Source organism: Leopardus geoffroyi, chromosome C3 (assembly GCF_018350155.1).
Source record: "Leopardus geoffroyi isolate Oge1 chromosome C3, O.geoffroyi_Oge1_pat1.0, whole genome shotgun sequence".
In the NCBI taxonomy this organism is placed as follows: Eukaryota; Metazoa; Chordata; class Mammalia; order Carnivora; family Felidae; genus Leopardus; species Leopardus geoffroyi.
Window position 1 is genome coordinate 130,798,896 of NC_059338.1, and position 18,920 is coordinate 130,817,815.

The window sequence follows — 18,920 nt, forward strand, 5'->3', positions numbered from 1 at the left end:
AACCATTTGGTTCCAAGCAGAGACATCGGAAGGAGAAAGGCACGGAGGTAAGAAAGGGGTAAGAAAGAACATTATGCATATGGGGCAACTACAAGCAAGTTGAAGGTACAAAAACCTGAAACAAAGGGGAGAAGGGGAATAGCAGAAACTAAAACTTGGAGAGACACGTTATCACGAAGTCACTGGGAGCCATATTGCCATGCACAACTCTGTTCCACCTACAATGAATGAAGAGCCAGGAGAGGCTCATATTAGAGAGACTGGATGATAAGACTGGGTATTTACTTATAGTAATAATGGAAGAATGAAGTTTTTACTGATTTTTATGATGATCATAGTATTGCATGAGTGTTGTTTTTGTTGAAGGGTAGATTTTAACACCATAAATGAATTCCTTAAATATATTCCTTTAAATCCCAGTATTAACTGGAAAGTTATCTGAGATTCCCAAGGATTTTTAAGAGGGAATTGAGGGGCACCTGGGTTGCTCAGTTGGTTAAGTGTCTGACTTCGGCTCAGGTCATGTCACCTGGTCTGTGAGTTTGAACCCCGCCTCGGGCTTTGTGTGGACAACTCAGAGCCTGGAGGCTGCTCTGATTCTGTGTCTCCCTCTCTCTCTGCCCCTCCCCCATTCATGTGCGTGCTCTCTCTCTCTCTCTTTCTCTCTCTCTCTCTCTCTCAAAAATAAACATTAAAAAATTAAAGAGGGAATTGAATTTTTAATATTTATTTTGACAAAAAGTAGTTGGAAGGTATTGGCTGAAAATCCCACCACGAGATGCCCCAAGTGCCATGTTGAAGTCTGTGGGAATATAACAGCATGTCTTAAGAGGGGAGACCAATTATGTTCATGTTCCCCAGAGGGTGGTGAGATATAACCTCTCACTTCATTTCTACACTGGGATGAAGTATAATCTAGCCACCCAGAAGTAGAAGGAAACAGGAAAACGGTGCTAACTTCCAGTAAGTACAGCTTCCCCACATTAGAGGCGGGTGGCAGAGCTGTTCCTTGAGGAGGCCCACCTCCCTTGCCAGGGGCAGCTCCTGAAACAGATTCTCCCTGCTTCCAGGCCCTGGTGACCTGCCTGCCTTCCTGTTCTCTCTCTCTCTCTCTCTCTCTCTCTCTCTCTCTTTTAATGTTTTATTTATTTTTGAGAAAGAGAGCACAAGCAGGGAAGGTGCAGAAAGAATGGGGGACAGAGGATCCAAAGCAGGCTCTGCGCTGATAGCAGTGAGCCCATGTGGGGCTCAAACTCATGAACTATGAGATCATGACCTGAGCAGGAGTTGGACACTTAACCAACTGAGCCATCCAGTTTCCCTAGAAGTATTCATTTTAAAATTAAAAATACCGGGGCACCTGAGTGGTTCAGTTGGTTACGTGTCTGACTCTTGATTTCAGCTCAGGTCATGATCTCATGGTCGTGAGATTGAGCCCCTCATCAGGCTCTGCACTGGGCCTGGAGCCTGCTTAAGATTCTTTCTCTCCCTCTTCCCCTCCCCTGCTCATTCTCCCCCTCTCAAAAAAATTAAAATACTAATTTTCAAGAAGTACATTTCTGATTTTGTTGTGTTTTTAATTTTTATTTTCAAACAATTATAGATTCACAGAAAGTTGCAAGAGTAGTACAGAATGGTTGTGTGTACTTTGTACTCCAATGGTTCCATTTTATTTACCTATAACACAATATCCAAGCCAAGATGATGACAGCAGTACCATATGTGGATGGTAGGTCTATGCCAGTTTACCACATGTAACCACCACCCCAATCAAGATGGAAAACTCCTCCATTTCTACAGAGATCTCCCTGGTGCTCCTCCTTCCACCCTATCACTAACCCTTGGCAACCACTAATGACTTCTCCATCTCTATACTTTTGTCATTTCGAAGGTGTTATATAAATAGAGTCATATAGTAAGTGACCTTCACTCAGCCTGATGCCTTTAAGATCCATACAAGTTATGTGTACCAGTAGTTGTTCCTGTTTATTGTCTAGTAGGTAATATTGAGTAGTATCCCATGGTGTGAATGTACCAGTTTACTTTTTAGTTTATCTATTGTGGGATATTGGGTTGTTTCCAGTTGTTGGACTATCACAGACAAAACTGCTATGAACATTTGTGTACAGGTTTTGGTGTGGACATAAATTTTCATTTCTCTGGGATAGATGAAAGTGTGTGTGATATAGAGTGTGATGACTGGGTTATTTTCCAGAGTGGCCAACACATTTTATGTTCCCGTCAAAAACATATGAGAGATCCAGGTTCTCGGAATCCTCTCCAGCATTTGGTGTATTCGCTACTGTTTATTTTGGCAGTTTTAATAAGTTTGTAATAACCTTGTGGTCTTAATGGCTAGTGATGCGGAGCATCTTTTCACATGTTTAATTGCCATCTGTAAATCCTCCTTGGTGAACCTTCTCTTCAAGTTGTTTGCCCATCTTTTAATTGGATTGCTTGTTTTTTACTGTTGAGTCTGAAAGTTCTTTATATATTCTAGATACTAGTCCTTTAGCAGTCACCCAGGGGCTACAAGAGTAGCAAGAGCTTTGCATGGAACCAAGTGGAGACAGAAAGAATAAGGTTCTAGATTTTTATAATGTTCTATAGTCCTGCTTATTCACCTATAACTTCTGACTTCTTTCTCAGTTGATGAGGAGGTCTGGTTTATCCTTGAGAAATATTTTGGTTCCCTTTTTATTCTCGAGATTGGGGTTCACTGGAAACCCTCCACCCCATCCTTTGTCTTTCAGGAACCCAACCTCTCTCTCTCCCACTGAAGTGCCTTGTGAGAGGTGAAGGGTATGAGGACTTTCTCCTGTGAAGGCTTCTTGCATGAAGACACAATGAGAATTAACAAAGTAGGTGCCCCACGCCCATTGTTGGCATGTGGTCCCTGTGTCCTCTAGAAATATCTACAGAGGGAGGCCATCGTCAGGAAGGGATAAAAATCTAGGCATTTCTTGGCAATATTAGTAGATAACTAGTCTTAACATCTCCAGGTTCACTCTGTGAGCCTGGCATCCCACATCCCCTGCTATAAATTAAACATTAACTCCATGCCAGATTTGGTGCTACAGCTACCAAAACAAATAAGACCCAATTCCGCTTTATTCTGGAGACTTATAATTTACCCTAAGAAGATAGACCTGTAGATGCCTCAGCAAATGAGTGCAATGACATGACAATACTTGTGGTAGAGCCTAATTACTCACCACACATGCTTCCTCTTCTCCTCAGCTCACAGCCAGACTTAGCACCCAACCTAGAAATGGGTGTGGTCGTGGAGTTAGGTATAGTCATGTCACTGGGTTCTGGTCAATGGAGTATGAGGGCTTTCTGTCCTCTTTCACAAAATTCTCCTACATACTATCTTCTGTTTTATTTTCCCTTCCACTTGCTGAATGGAGAGGACCATAATGCTAGCCTCGAAGAGGGAAGAGTCACAAAATGGAAGGGATCTGGTACCTTGTTTGACCAGAATCCACAGCCCAGGAACATTCAATTGGTCTTTTCATGAGCATTGAGATTCTGGGGGTGTTTGGGCAGCAGTTATCTTGACTAATACACAGAGCACAGAAATCACAAGTCACTGCTCTCTTCCAAACATAGAAAGGCTTCATAGAGGAGGTGCCTGATTTCCCTTGGGGCTCATCCCACATTGCCTCTCAGATACTACTTACATTTACAGATCAGGAATTGCATTGTTGCTTTTTATGCTTGTCCTCATTCATTAATTTTTCTCTTTTGAAATACCATTTTATCCTTACTTGGCTAACAAAACTAGCTATACAAAGCATGAAAGTTGCACGCTATCAAATTCCAAATGGCTTATTGCTTTTAGCACCCTCCCCCCTTTCAGCAAATTCTTCCAGCCTTTTGATAACTTAATTTATATCCTTTCCACATATTTATCCAAAAGGCAGCTTTTAAATTCTGGCATGGTCACCCACTCTTCCTCCTGGGCTTTGATGCTACCAGATGCTAGAACAAAAACATTCACAATATGCCTACAATCTATTTCAATATATAATTCTATCCAACTGAATGTCAGGCATTTCTAAAGAATGCTGTTGGCTGATATAATGTCCCTTGCCCAAGTTAAGGTTTTGATTTTAAATTGCATATTGGAATGCCTTGTGTTACGCTTTCCCCCAATTTATAAATCTATCACAGATTCTCTTTCCAATCTATCTTGCCTCCTTAAAAGATTAACCGTTAAGAGTAGAGTTTAATGTGATATCTTTAGAAAGCAAATGAACAAAAATATTTTGCTTTTGAAAGGGAATGTACCCTCAGGCAAAAGAAAAAAATTCTGTCTCTTAATACATGTTGGGAACTGCCAGTTGTCATGCTCACAGCTTAAGATGGATTAGGATTCCATCACTGATCATCACATAAATTCTTATACTTATAACCTTACATCTTCGTCTGCAGCCAAGCAATTAGAAAAGAAAAAGACTGCGTTTGGATATATTAGAATGTGTGGAGTCTGTTAGAGTATCAGCAGTTTCTTGAAACAACTTAAGGGAATTTTTTACTTAAGTGTTCGGCAGACCTAAACCATATCCCCAAACGTGTACTAAATTTCGTTTCATTTGAGAGGGAAGGTAGGGGAAGAGAGCCATTCATGATCATGATTATTTAAACATAAAGTAAATCTCTTTATTTGATTATATTGTCTTAATTAAGATGTTTTTAGGAAATCAAGATATTAGGTCTTCCTTTGAGATGATTATTTAACCATAGACTTTAAAAATTACCAAACCAAGTGTGATATTATTGGTGATGTGCTTTTCTTTCCATGGTACCAGAAAAAGAAGATATAATGTACTTGAACTTTATAGTGACTCTGCCTTTCTCTTAGTTTAAAAAAAATGAAGGCTTTCTAGAAAAAAAATATTAAAATTAATTCCAATAAAATTTATTCCACAGTTGTGATAATGTAATTGGCATCCAATAAGTTTACAACATATGAGAACACTCACATTGGAGACTTATCATTATACTTCACTTTCTTCACTTAAAAGACTAACATTTAGCACGTAATATTCCACCTGAATAATCAGTCTTTAAACATCAAATTAATGGTTGCTTCTAGGTTTCAATAAATGGGGAAAATGATCTACCCCTTAATTTCCTTAGGGAATTTCTGAGAATTAATAAAACCGAATTAGTTAAAATATATTAGTAAGAATGAATAAGAATTAATAAAAATATATAAGGTGACTAGATATTCTTGAACATGACCATTGTTTTTAATCATTCATTCTTTCAAGTCATTAAACTAATAAGTATTTATTATCCGTATACGCTTCTAGAACCTGAGTATTTAGCAATGAACAAAAGAGACAAATCTTTGCCCTCATGGGGCTTATGTTCTAATGGGGAACATAGAAAATAAGCAAGGAATTCATTAAATATATAATAAAGCTTCAGGCGCAATAAGCACTACACATGAGGCAGTGTGAGGAGATGAGAGAATCCCAGGCTGGGCGAGGCGGGAGGGTGGCGTGTGTGTGTGTCGCTCCTTTAGGTCGAGAGATCACAAGGGGGTGATGACTGAGGACCAGATGGAGTGAGGAAGAGAGCCATGTGAAGATCTGGGAGAAGAGCCCCAAGTCGAGGGAAAAGCTTATGGAAACCCTTGAGACAGGAATGAATTCAGGGTGTTCTACAAAGAGGAGAGAGGCTGGTGTGGCTGGGGCTCCGTGGCTAAGGGGGAGCTCGGTAGGGAAGATATAGCTGCGTTAGTGTCTGCTAGGGCTTTAGCTCAAGTCAGAAGTTGGGGTTTTGTTCTAAGAGTGACCAGGAGCTCCTGGAGGGTTTTGAGCAGGATCTTGACCTGTTCTCATCTACATTTCACACCTACCACTCTGGATTTATTTGAAAGAATGACTTTAGGTCAGGGAGATACAGTTAGGAAGCTATGGCATGAGTCTTGCTGAGAGATGACGGTGACCTGGGCTGGGATGGCAGGAGAGCAGGAGGTGAGACACGGTTGGATTCTAGATGCATTTTAAAGAGGAACTTGTTATCGAGTTTTGTGTGGGAGGTGAGCAAGGTTGATCCCCAGGGTCTTTTGTCAGAGCTGCTGTTTGAATGAGGGTTCCGTGTTCTGGGAGAGGAGTGGTTTGGAGAATGGTAATCACAAGTTTGAGTCTGGGCTGATTTTAAATGCCTTTCACGCACCTAAGGGGAGAAATCCACCAGGCAATTGTATGTGTGAACCCTAGGGCAGAAGGCTAGGCTGAAGATAGGTATTGGGGGCCACGAATATTTATAAAGGATTTGTCGTAAGCCTCAATGAAATCGTCTGGGGAGAGAATAATGACAGAGAAGATAAGAGTCCCAAGGATGGACTTAGGGGCACCTGGGTGGCCCAGTCAGTTAAGCGTCCGACTTTGGCTCAGGTCATGATCTTGTGGTTTGTGGGTTTGAGTCTCATGTCGGGCTCTGTGCTGACAGCTCAGAGCTTGGTGCCTGCTTCGGATTCTGTGTCTCCCACTCTCTCTGCTTCTTACCTGCTTATGCTCTGTCTCTCTCTGAAAAATAAACATTAACAAAAATTTTTAAAAAATTATAAGAATTCGTCTCCAGAGCCAGGCCATCTGGATCCAAATTCCAAATCTACCAAAAGCAAGTCATGTTGGCCTCACAGAAATTACTTCCTCTGTGTCTCCGTATCCTCACCGTTAACCAGGGATGAGGAGCAAACCTACCTGTTGTGGTGACTGTGAAGACTGAGTTAGGAATGTGACGTCTTTAGATGAAAGTGAATGTCAACAGCACAAGATGCCGTATCATCTAATAGTTGAGATTTTTACTTGCCCAAGGTCATATGCCTAGTTGAGGTGGAGCCAGTCATAGAGCCCAGTTTTGCTGGGCTGCAAATTGTGGATTTTTAGCCACTTTGCTGCCTTGCCTGCGAGCAGTAAGCAGGGAGCCAGAGAGAATACCAGTTAGGATCTTTTCCCCGGAGGGTCAACTGCTAAACATGTTCCACACAGTACTGTTCACTGCAGACACCCCCAGGACACCTCCCTCAGATGCATCCGTCGCTTGATGCCTTTGATAGGATGGTTTTAATGATTCGGTCTTCTAAATGGAGACGTTGAGCATAGATACTTTCTCACATAACCAGTGGTGAAGCTCAGGTCCAAGTTTTACCTTTCACACGGAGAACTCAACTTACACCTGCAAACCATACTCAACACATTACACAGCTCCATCCGTCACCTCCCCGATAACGCTTGTCTTCCTGTATGTGTGCTGGTGTCCTTTACTTGTGTGGCCTTGTCTGTGTAAGCAGGCCTGACGTGAGTATCAGAGAGCCCCAGAGGTGAGAGGCCCTTTCTGGCCCCCCGCGGCCGGCATTGCCTCCCACCTGACAGACGACCCAGCCAGTGGAACCACGCAGTGCAATCACCGGCCCCACCTCAGCAGCCAGCCGCACTCCCAGGGGGCACAGTCCCCTTCCTGTTTGGAGGCCAAATCCCTTTGCCCGTGGCTTCCATCTTTTGGGCTTGACCCAGCTTTCCCCAGAGCAAGGTGCTTCCGTCTTCTACACAACACCTTTCAAATGGTCCAGGACACTGTGCCCGTCGATTCCCACCCACCTCCCAGTCCAGCCATTCTGAACTGCCTTGCACGAGGAGGCCCCCCTGCTGTCAACACCCTCCTCTCACAGTTTGCCCCACTGAAAAAGTCCTCCTCACCCTACATCTCACCCCAAGTGCTGCCTCTGTGTGACTTCCGGTGTTCCCCGGGGAGACCTGAGTGCCCTTTCTCAGTTTGACTTCAGCTGTACATTCTTTCTTACAGCGATTATCTTGGTAGATTGGTGTTGGCCTCATGCCTTTCTCCCTGCTGCAAGACCCAGCGCAGAAGGCAGGGACTGTGCATGTTGCTCTTGGTTTTCCTGGTACCTCGTGTGGAGCCTGGTTCTCCATAAATATTTGTGGAGTGAATGATGGTACCCAGTTGTGAATCAGATAGGCCAGGCCCCTTCCTCTAGTAGATCACAGACTGTGACAAGTGTTATGAGGAAAATGAACAAGGTTATGTGATTTGCTGGGGTTGGGGGGGACACCCTAGACGGGGTGTTCACTCCCCCCGCCCCAACTCAACCGGAGCTGAGACCTGAAGGCTGACAAGCGGCCAGTCATGAGAAGGGGTGGCCAGAAGGACTGGCCAGCCTGAATCCCCGAGGTGGGAAAGAGCTTATCCCTGCTGAGGAACAAAAAGGAGGTTAGGACAGAGCATTAGGGGTGAAAAGGAGAGTGATGCATGGGTCCCTAAGGGTGGGGGCCGGTCCTCACAGGGTTTAGGTGATGACTGGCTTGACACTGGTGTGCCGCTTGCTCGGAGTGGGGCGAGAGCTCCTTCAGTCCTGCCTGACGTGGCCAGCAGACGGCCAGCGGCATCAGCAAGGCATCCGGCACAGCTGGCCCCACTTCTTCCCAAGCCCCAGCCTTCTCTTTCCCGGAAATTCTCCTTCTCAGGCCCAACACCAGCTGGTCTCAGGAGGGTACGGTATCAGACCTTCACACCCCCGTGTGACTCACAGTGCCCCGCTAAAGGAATGGTGGCTTAAAACAGCACCTATGTATCATCTCACAGGCTGTAGTCGGAAGTCAGACACCATCTCACCGGGCTCAAATCAAGGTGTCGGCGGTGCTGTGTTCCTTTCTGGAGACTCCAAGGGGAATCTGTGCCCTTGCCTTTTCCAGCTTCTGTAAGCTTCCTACATTCTTTGCTTCGTGGTCCCATCATTGGCGTTCAAAGCTAATAAGGCACATCCCTCTGAGGCTTCTGGCACCACCATGTGACCATCTCTGAGCTGGGAGAGGACCCCTGAGGTTAAAGACTTGTGTTTGGATTGGCCGTGAATCCCCCCTCCGCAGGTCCCGTCGGGAATTCGATCCTGGACATCTTTGCCATTATTCTGCTTTCCACAGGACTCCTAGCTCTTAAAAGAACAGTCAGATACAACGTGTGGACTGTTGGGATGTAGATTCAAAAACCAACGTTAAAAGACATCTTTGAGGCCATCAGGAAAAGTTTAACATGACCCAGGTATTTAGATGATAAAAAGGATTTGTTCTTAATTTTGTTAGGTGTGATCGTGGCATGTGTCTTTATCTGATACCTGATTTGGAATCCTACAGAAGACATGAAGATACATGAAACAAGATTGGAAAAGTACTGATAATTCTTTTTTTTTTTTTAATTTTTTTAATGTTTGTTTTTGAGAGAGAAAGAGAGAGACAGAACACAAGGGGAGGGGCAGAGAGAGGGACACAATTGCAAGCAACCTCCAGGCTCTGAGCTGTCAGCACAGAGCTTGATGTGGGGCTCGAACTTGTGAACCGCGAGATGATGACCTGAGCCAAAGTCAGACACTTAACTGACTGAGCCATACTGGTGCCCCAAAATACTAATAATTCTTGATCTGAGTGATAGGTGGTAGGGGAAGGGGGGGGGGGCAGGGGGGTTCAGTATACACTATCCTTTATACTTTTTTGGATGTTTGGAACTTTTATTTTAAAAAGTAAATATATATACTTTTATTTTAAATATATATTATATATTATATATTATATTATATTACATTATATATTAATATTTATATATTATATAAATAAAAATATATATTAATATTTATATATTATATAAATAAATATATATATAAATATATAAAATATATAAAATATATATATTAAAAAGTAAATATATATACTTTTATTTTAAAAAGTAAATATATATATGTGTGTGTATATATATATATATATATATATATATATATATATATATATTTATGATCAGATATCAGTAAGAGGCTAAGGAGACATTTGGGATGGAGGTAAAGATCTATTCTGGCCCCCTCTCTGCTGCAATTTGACCACTAGGATGGCCACCAAATGCCCCAAGAAAAGAAATCAGGCTTCTGCATGCCTCACTCATTGAGGGAATCAGCAAGGCCTGCGAACTTGGACTCTATTTCAGTACAACCAAAAGTTCAAAACTAAACAAAACTTTATAGGTTATATTGTTTGACCATCATTCCCTGTTGTTCCCAGCTACCCCCTACAGCCATGCAATCTAAGAACCCATTAAATGCAATAAAAACTATGAAATAACTATACATTTTTTTTCAATCATATGCTCAAACCTAACTGGAATTTCTGAATAGGCAGAGCAGTGTGTGTCCATATTCAGTAGCAATGCTTTTCCTTCTCTTCGTAGTAGGATGTCAAAGAACCAAGAAATCCCAAAGAGACCTTTAGGACAGTGGGGAGAAGGGCTGCCAAGGCAGAATTCAGGCACCATTGCCCTGCAGAATCAGGCTCGTCTTGGGTGGGAGAGGCTCACCTCTTTTCCTGTTTCAGGATGTGCCACCCAATTGTTGGGTCCTCCCAGGTAGGGTTTCCCAGGCACTTTCTTTGTAGCCCTCACATTAGCCCAGGGAGGGGGAAGCACTGGTTACAGACATCAAAGATGACAGAAGCCAAACCCAAATGGTTGACATTTCAAAAAGTCAGTAACTATCATCTGTATTCCTTGGAGGTAGATTGTGGACAGAACCTTCTCTTACATGGATAGAGATGACCCAGCTCTACTTTCCCGGGACCATTTATCCTAAAGCATATTGGCTGCAGAGCCCGCGTGAGGGTGAGGATGGGAGGGGTGTGTGAAAGAAGGAGAGAGAGCCTCATAGGAGAGAAGCTTTGGAAGATGCCCTGAAGTAAGGAAAAGCCAGCTAGAACAAGATGCTCACTTACAGAATAAAGAGAAGACAAAGCACAAATGTGTCTGTGAGTACTTATCTGTCTTAGGGGGCTCCAGATGGAAGCTGGTGGATAACCAACCAAGCAATATTCCTTGAGGATCTTCTGTAAATACATTGTGCTAGTTTCAAACAGGAAAATGGCTCTTCCAACCAAGGGCTGACCGACTATGTGAGAGACAGGACATAAACACGTTGAAGACAGCCCACAGTTCAGGGAGGCAAATGACAAGGGCTGTCAGAAGTTCATGGGTAGGAGACAGGCTGGGAGTCAGAGAAGTCCACCCTAGGAAAATGAAAGACTGCAGGAGCAAAGGTGTAGAGGTAAAAAAAACTCAGATGTCTCCATCAGACAGGAGGCAGACCAGACAGACCAGGGTGGAAGATCCATGTGGGCAGGGCTTCTGCAATGTTGGTGTCTCTCAGGCCAACTGGCTGGGGAGCTCTTGATAACACTGACACCTGCCAGGTGTTCCTGAGGCTGGTGACCAGTCTGTTGGCTCAGATATCACACTCTGGGAAACACACTGTAATGAAATTGCAGTAAATGAGGTTATAGAGTAGAATGGGGCCAGCTGATGCATGGCCTTGAATGCCAGGCCAAGGATACAGAATGTTATTTGGTGTCTGGAAGTTAGTAGTGGCTTTTGATTAAGGGGAAGGCATAATGATAGGGTTCTCTTAGGAAGAAAGATGGGTAAACAATGTGCTAGAAAAAAGATAGAAATGCATACAAAACTGGACATAAATAACATGGAGATAGAGAGTATAAAGAATTTTATGACTGGATGTCGGTCTCAACAGAGAAAATTGTGTAATAAAAGCTTTCATTCATGGTCCAGACATTAACCTCTCAAACAATCCAATGCAGTAAGTGTTGTAGTCTCCAATTTACAGATGATGAAAAAGAAGCTCAGAGAGATAAAGTAACTTGCATAGACACAACTTGTCTACAGTAGGGTTGGAATTTTAGTCTACGGCTGATGGGCTCCAAATGCCGTGCTCTCCTCCCTTCCTTGTCCAGATGACAGGTAGAGTGTATTAACTGTCTCTTGCTGCAATGACAAATTACTAGACTTAGTGGCTTAACCACACAAATGCATTATCTTAAGGGGCACCTGGGTGGCTCAGTTGGTCAAGCATCCAACTTCAGCTCAAGTCATGATCTCATGGTTCATGAGTTCAAGCCCCACATTGGGCTCTCTGTTGTCAGCAAGGAAGCCTGCTTTGGATCCTCTGTCCCCTTCTCTCTGTGCCCCTCCCCTGCTCATGCTCTCTCTCTCTCTCTTTCTCTTTCTCTCATCTTTCTCAAAAAATAAATAAACTTGGGGCACCTGGGTGGCTCAGTTGGTTAAGTAACCAACTCTTGATTTTGGTTCAGTCATGATTTCGCGGTTTCATGAGTTCAAGCCCCGTATCAGGCTCTGTGCAGGCAGTGTGGAGCCTGCTTGGGATTTCTCTCTCCCTCTCTCTCTCTCTCTACCCCTTCCCCACTCACACTGTACCTGTCTCTCTCAAAATAAATAAATAAATAACTTTAAAAAAAGAAAAAATTTTAATATATAAGTAATAAAACAAATGATTATCTTAGAGTTCTGTAGATTCTCTATAGAGAACCCCTGGGCTAAAATCCAGGTATCAGCAGTTCTTTTTTTTCTTTTCTTTTCTTTTCTTTTTTTTTTTTTTTTTTTTTTTGGCTTGAGGTGCAAATTGGTCTTCTTGGCTTTTCCAGCTTCTAGAGCCCACCTCCATTTCTTGGCTTGTGTCTTCCTTCCTCTGTCTTCAAAACTAACAACATTACTCTGACCATTTTCCCCGGCCCTGTCTTTCTCTCTCACCAAATTCGGGAAAGTTTCTCTGATATTAAGGACTCATGTGATTAGATTGGACCCACTTGGATAATCCAAGATAATCTCCACATCTCAATGTTTATACCTCAGTCTTATCTGCAAAATCACTTTTGCCTTATGAGGTAACATATGCACATCCTGGAGATGAGGACATGGACACTTTGGTGGGGGGGGGGGGGCATTATCCTGCCAAGCACAGAGTGATGCTGCTGCCATTCTTGGACACTTGGTTTTGTGCCCAACAGCATGTTTGGGTAACACACCATTACAAAGGGGATTTTTTGTTGAATCAACAATAATGAAATAAAGGGCAACACAGGAATTTTTAAAGGAATGGTGTTTCCTTTAAAACAGAAACGGTATGGGGGCGCCTGGGTGGCGCAGTCGGTTAAGCGTCCGACTTCAGCTCAGGTCACGATCTTGCGGTCCGTGGGTTTGAGCCCCGCGTCAGGCTCTGGGCTGATGGCTCAGAGCCTGGAGCCTGCTTCCGATTCTGTGTCTTCTTCTCTCTCTGTCCCTCCCCCGTTCATGCTCTGTCTCTCTCTGTCTCAAAAATAAATAAACGTTAAAAAAAAAATAATTAAAAAAATAAAATAAAATAAACTTTTTAAAACAGAAACAGTATGGTTGGAGTAAGAGCTGGCAGCATGGATGCCACTGCTAAAATTTGTTCTAAACACACTGCAAACATTCCTCTGCATCATTAATCCCACTTAAATTTGACTCTATCATTGTCAAGATGAGCAGCTACATGGATTACCCAATGTAGGAGCCTGACCACAGAATATAGATGATGCCTAAGTCTGTAGTTTCAGTGCCCAAGTTTGTACTAATTCCCCAAATTCTAGAGTCAAATTCCTATTCTCTGCTTTTGTAGTCTGTCTAAAATATGCATGCCTTCAGACCACTGCTGGACTTCATTTTATTTTATTTTATTTTATTTTATTTTAGTATTTTATTATTTGATGATGAGTAGCCATTACCTTAGCAGGCTGACATCCTTTTGTTCCAACAGTAAGCCATTTATAAAGTATGAATTTTACGGAAATTATATGAACCAATAGGTTTATGTGAGCATAAATGGAAAGTGCAGGCTATATGAAATTTGTAGAATCAGGGCAGCAAATGGTTTAGTTAAAGCTCAATATAATCCTTTATCATTTTATTTTTAAAGTCCTATCACTGATTCATCTGAAATGTGATAGACTGAGGATCTTATCGTAATGTGACAAAATTTAGAAATACAATTTTCTCTTTTTGGTTTCTTTTATTTTGTAGAAAGAGAGAGTTGGCATTTTGTTATAGACCTTTCAAAGCAAGAAAATGATAACTCAGGAACATTAAAATTCACGTTCTTTGGGCAATAAGCCCTAAGCTTACTGAAGAACCTGCTGGTTTGCAGTCACTGAAATAATTTAATAGGCAGCCAGTCTCAAAGATTGTTGAGACAAGAAGTTAGGAGAGCCCTCAACTACAAGTGAAGGCGGTTGCTGTTGAAGCCTATAGTTTTCTCATTTAAGAAGCCTGATTTAGTGAGCTGCACATATGATCACGGTGTACATTCTGAAATGAATCTAGCAGTGAGAGTGGCTCCCAGGAAGAGTTCCACATGAACAAGCCCCTCAGGGGGAAAAGGCAAACAAAACAAACCTTGGGCACTTGCTTAAAAATGAAGGCCACATTCGGGCATGTGTGGTTGCCATTGACTTTAATGGGAACATCCTGTCTGTTTCTGGGATTCAGAACATAAAATCGGTGGGAAAAGTGTGAAATGGGGAAAGAAAGAAATAAAAGTATCCATTGGGCATTGTGTTTAAAGATGAGAAGAACTGTGTGTCATAAAGGGATGAGTTAAAATTCACATTTTGCCAGTGAAGACCATTGTTGTGTCTCAAAAAATTATTTAATACTGTTGCGTTTGATTCCTGAAAAAGGAAGCAGGAGGAATAGGCACTGGTTTCAACACAATTTGCTAATTTCTGATTGACAAGAGGAAAGTTAGAAATTGCAGAAATGGCTGGGAAGACTCACCTCCATTCTGCAGACACACACACACACACACACACACACACACACACACAAGCGCATGCATGCGTGCAAACCAAGACCAACAAACAGGCATGGAAAGTATCTTACTGGCATCTTGTTTCTGGTATTGCTATAACTACGCACAAAACAAGTGATACATGAAATGGTAGCGACATCTGTTCAAGAACCTGTGGGGCTTTCCTCACAAAACAGTTGTAAAATCTTTTGGGGACAAAAATATTTCTACGTATCTGTGTAGATGGTTTCTTTTAAGGGAAACACGCAAACACACACACACACACACACACACACACACACACACACACACGAACAAGTGTTGAGCTGAAAAGACAAGAATAAGAAAAAGAAATGTCATCCATGTCTTAAAATGCTTCTTTAATTTTTCTCCTTTCAAACCAAGCTATGTGAATTGCCTCGAAGGTACCGATTTTTTTTCTTTTTTCTTTTCTTTTCTTTCCTCTTTTCTTAGAATCTCAAAACATGTAAATTGTCATAAAGCTAAAGTTTAAGATTCCCCTTGGTCAGACCATAGTAGCACACACCTGGATGCTGAGTGAGTTTGTTTTTATTTGGTAGGAAACATTTTCTGACCTTGGAAATGAAATTGTTCAGTTGTCTGTTTGTTTATGGCTGAAGCTGTATGGAGGGTCCTGGGTACTTGTGTTCTGGGTACTTTGAAATTCTCAAATCCACAGTGTGTGGGAAGTTATACAACTTGGGTTTAATCATTGTTCAGGATGTTCCTCATTAAGGAACCCAGATTTACCTCCTTCCCATGACTCCCCAACATTAGTTTACATTTATCACACAGCAAACTGTCCAGGCTGAGGGGGTGAACTGCAGACAGTAGGAGCTGAGCCTCTCGTTATCTATTTACCCTCTCAGTAGTAGACAATGTAGAACTTGTGCCTTGAGCAGGCTGCAAATGTCTCTCCAAATGAGTTATTCGACTTTTCCCTCACTCCAGTGTCCTTTAATATCAGGTAGCATTTTTATAATATAGTCTTAATTGTTTTAAATAACTGGCCTCTAGCAAGTACAATTTATTCAGTTGGAATGGTTGAAACATGGAGATTTTGTTGATTTTACCATCTTCTGGACAGATTTGGATGTGCAAAGTAACATGTCTTGGTGGACCATTAAATGTTAGTATTTGTTGACAAAGCCATTCCATTATACATTGTTCTTTGAAATGACTGATGATTGAGTCTTGCTAAATGTAATTGTGGCTATTTTGGACATTGCTGCATTATCCTATTTTTGTAGCCACTTTGCTGTGGAAAGTGAAGCACACCCATCTCACAGATGGAATTTTTTAATCTGCAAAGTATCCTTTCTGGGAAAGTGGTGGCTGATGAACTGGGGGTAGGGTGGCAGCTCCCCAGCTGAGCTCATGACAAGTGAGAGATGAGGCAGCCAGGGCCGGTGTTCCATTCATACCTGTGGGCGGATGCACCTGGTGGGCAGCCCCTGCCCATCTCTGCTTTCCTAAAAGTACTTAGCTTATCACTCTCTATAAATCACAGCCAAGCCCTCCATCCTTTCCCTGTCCGTTCATCTTCCCAATCCCAGCATCCCAGCCCCTCCCCTTGCTGCAGCATCCTGCATGCCACAGTCCCAGGCAAACTGTGCAGCTTGATTTTCCCTCTGGCCAGCAACCCCTGGCGGGTGAGGAATGAACTCTTCTCAGAACAACAGAGGGGAGATGAATAAATGAGCAAGACTTGGTACCCTTAGAATGTTGAGAAATGGAGAATTGAATCACCTTGTTTGGGAGCCGTTGGGTAATTCAAGTGACAAAATAGGTACCATAGCAATTCAATTTTAGCCCAATCTACACTTGTTACAGAAGCACTGAACAGAGCCTCAGAAGTCAACCCACAAGATAATAAATCCCTTGTCTAGAAAATGGAGATAATTGTATGAGCTTACCTCCAGTAATTATTGTGGGGGAATAATTAATAGAATGAGTATGGAGGAGGGAATAAGAGTGATCTGGAAATGATAATATTGAAAAAAGTCATGCTGAAATTGGCTTAGGTGTGAAGGAAATAAAGTGATCTGGTCAAGAATGTGCACTGGGTTCAAATCCATGCTCTGCCACTTACTAGCTGTGTGACCTTTGAATAGGTTACTGAATTCCTCATGGGTAGGACCTACCTGCAGGGCTGTGGGAACACCTGAGGCCACTCAGGTAAATGGCCTGGTTTCATGACTATGGCAGGGTGATGCTCATCAAATGGTAGCTATTACTATTTACAGAGAAGATAAATCGTCTTCATTGTCTTTTATAAATTAGCAAGAAGTCCTCTCCTATTTATAAGCAATTGTATTCAGGATTATCAATAAGATGTGGGTTGAAATTATCTCATCAGATAAATAAGGGAATATTGTTTGGAAGCCTTTAAGCATACCTTTGGAGGGAAGCAGCCACACAAGAATTCTGAAAATCCGTTCATGGCATTGAGTGAAAGAGCACCCCGCCCTTCAGCCTGCAGGACATTCTTTGCGTGACGACAGGCATTTTGAAAGTGCACAGAGACCTGCCCGACATGTTGGTAAAATCATCCAGGAGATTTTGCAAGAGCCAAAACACTGAACCTGCTCTCTGAGACCTGGCCTGCATCTCATATGTTGGATAGAAGAGAGCAGGTGTCACGGGGTCCTGGACTTGGTGTAGCAAGACATTTGGTTCTTGGTATTCAGGCAACAAGTATTCCAACAACAACTAGTAAAATGGGCTACAATTAGCCTATAAATGACTTTTTAAAGTTGTTTTTTAAAATTTTAAAAGTCATTTTTGGTTGTCATTTTGGGACCAGGGAGCCCTGGGGTTCTCATGTGTCTCATTCAGCAATATGACATTGCTAATTTAAATTTACAGGCACTAAAGAGCCTTCCACAATAGTTCATGTGGGAAGCAAGTGATAAAAATTGGCATTCCTGACAATAATCCACATACTAATGGATCAGAAAAGAGAATAGTTATTTAACTTTTTTTTTTATTTTAAAAAAGGTGCTCCTGAGTGGCTCAGTCACTTAAGCGCCTGGCTCGTGATTTTGGCTCAGGTCATGATCTTGCAGTTTGTGAGATTGAGCCCTGCATTGGGCTCTGCACTGACAGTGCGGAAGCCCCTTCAGATTTTCTCTCACCCTCTCCCTCTGCCCCTCCCCGCTCGTATGCCCATGCACCCTCTCTCTCCCTCTCTCAAAAATAGACATTTAAAAAAAATTATTAAAAAAAAAGAATAGGTGTTCATTTGTTCAAAATTGTTGAATATACAAAGACCTGTAAGTTCGTTAGTGCTCCCCCCCACTCCGCCCCACCAATGTAGTTGGGCTATCTGGAAAGATCAGGCATGGACTGCTCTTTAGAGCTTTGCAGTGAGTGGGCCTCATGCCTCACCCAGTACATGCATATGTAAGGCAGGACTCCAGAGCTCAGGTTCACGTAACAAGCCCATGAGAATGTGCACACCCACAGGACTTTTCCCAGACTAGTCACCTGGGAAGGCTGTCCAGTACAACCCAGCATTGCAGGACTTAGAAGGACCTTCGAGATTACCCAAGTGATTTTAAATGAGAGCCAAACCACTCTGCAGGTTTCTTTTGGGGGAGGGGAATTGTCCAAATCTGGGTCTTTTGAGGCTCAATTTAATTTTTGAAAGCAACCAAACTTCACTCAAAGCCAGATCTAGTGAATAAGGTAAATGGTCAGGATGGAGAAATGAAAACTAAGGTGGGGCCATAAAATGACAAAACTGGTTGGCTCTAATGACCCACAAAGTGGTTCTGAGAGATTAATTCCAAAAGCACCTAAAGAAACATCAGCTCCTCACATTACTACTGTGGTCACAACCTCTCTGAGGGAGGTGAAAAAGCCCATGTCAGATCTAAAAATATTCATGCTTTTTGGCCCAGAAATTCAATTTCTAGGAATCTATCATAAGGAAGTTATTGAGATGGTATGCAAAAATTTAACTATTTGAAATCTGGATGCAGTGTTAATAATCACTTAAATTTGGGAGTGTCCTAAATGTCCAACAGTAGGGATTGGCTGAATATAGAAGGACCTCTAAAGTCAATATACTGAGCAGTCATGCAAAATAATGCTACTGAAGTGTTTTTATTGATATGGAAAACTGCTCACATTCAATGAAAAGAGCAGGTTATAAAATGGTGTGAAGATATGATCCAGGTGAAAGTTTGTACATATGGGGAAGGGATAGAAA

General features: G+C 42.3%; 1 protein-coding gene across 15 annotated transcripts in view; it reads left to right on the forward strand.

Annotated features, from left to right (window-relative positions):
- Window positions 1–18,920, forward strand: part of STAU2 (staufen double-stranded RNA binding protein 2) — a 310,752-nt gene that overhangs the window by 287,432 nt on the left and 4,400 nt on the right. The window contains exon 12 of one of the 15 annotated variants that reach the window (XR_006706573.1): window positions 2,754–2,861. The exons of the other annotated variants lie outside the window; for them this stretch is intronic. The gene's annotated coding sequence lies outside the window, so the exon portion shown is untranslated. The remainder of the gene's footprint in view (window positions 1–2,753; window positions 2,862–18,920) is intronic. 15 annotated transcript variants of the gene reach the window in all.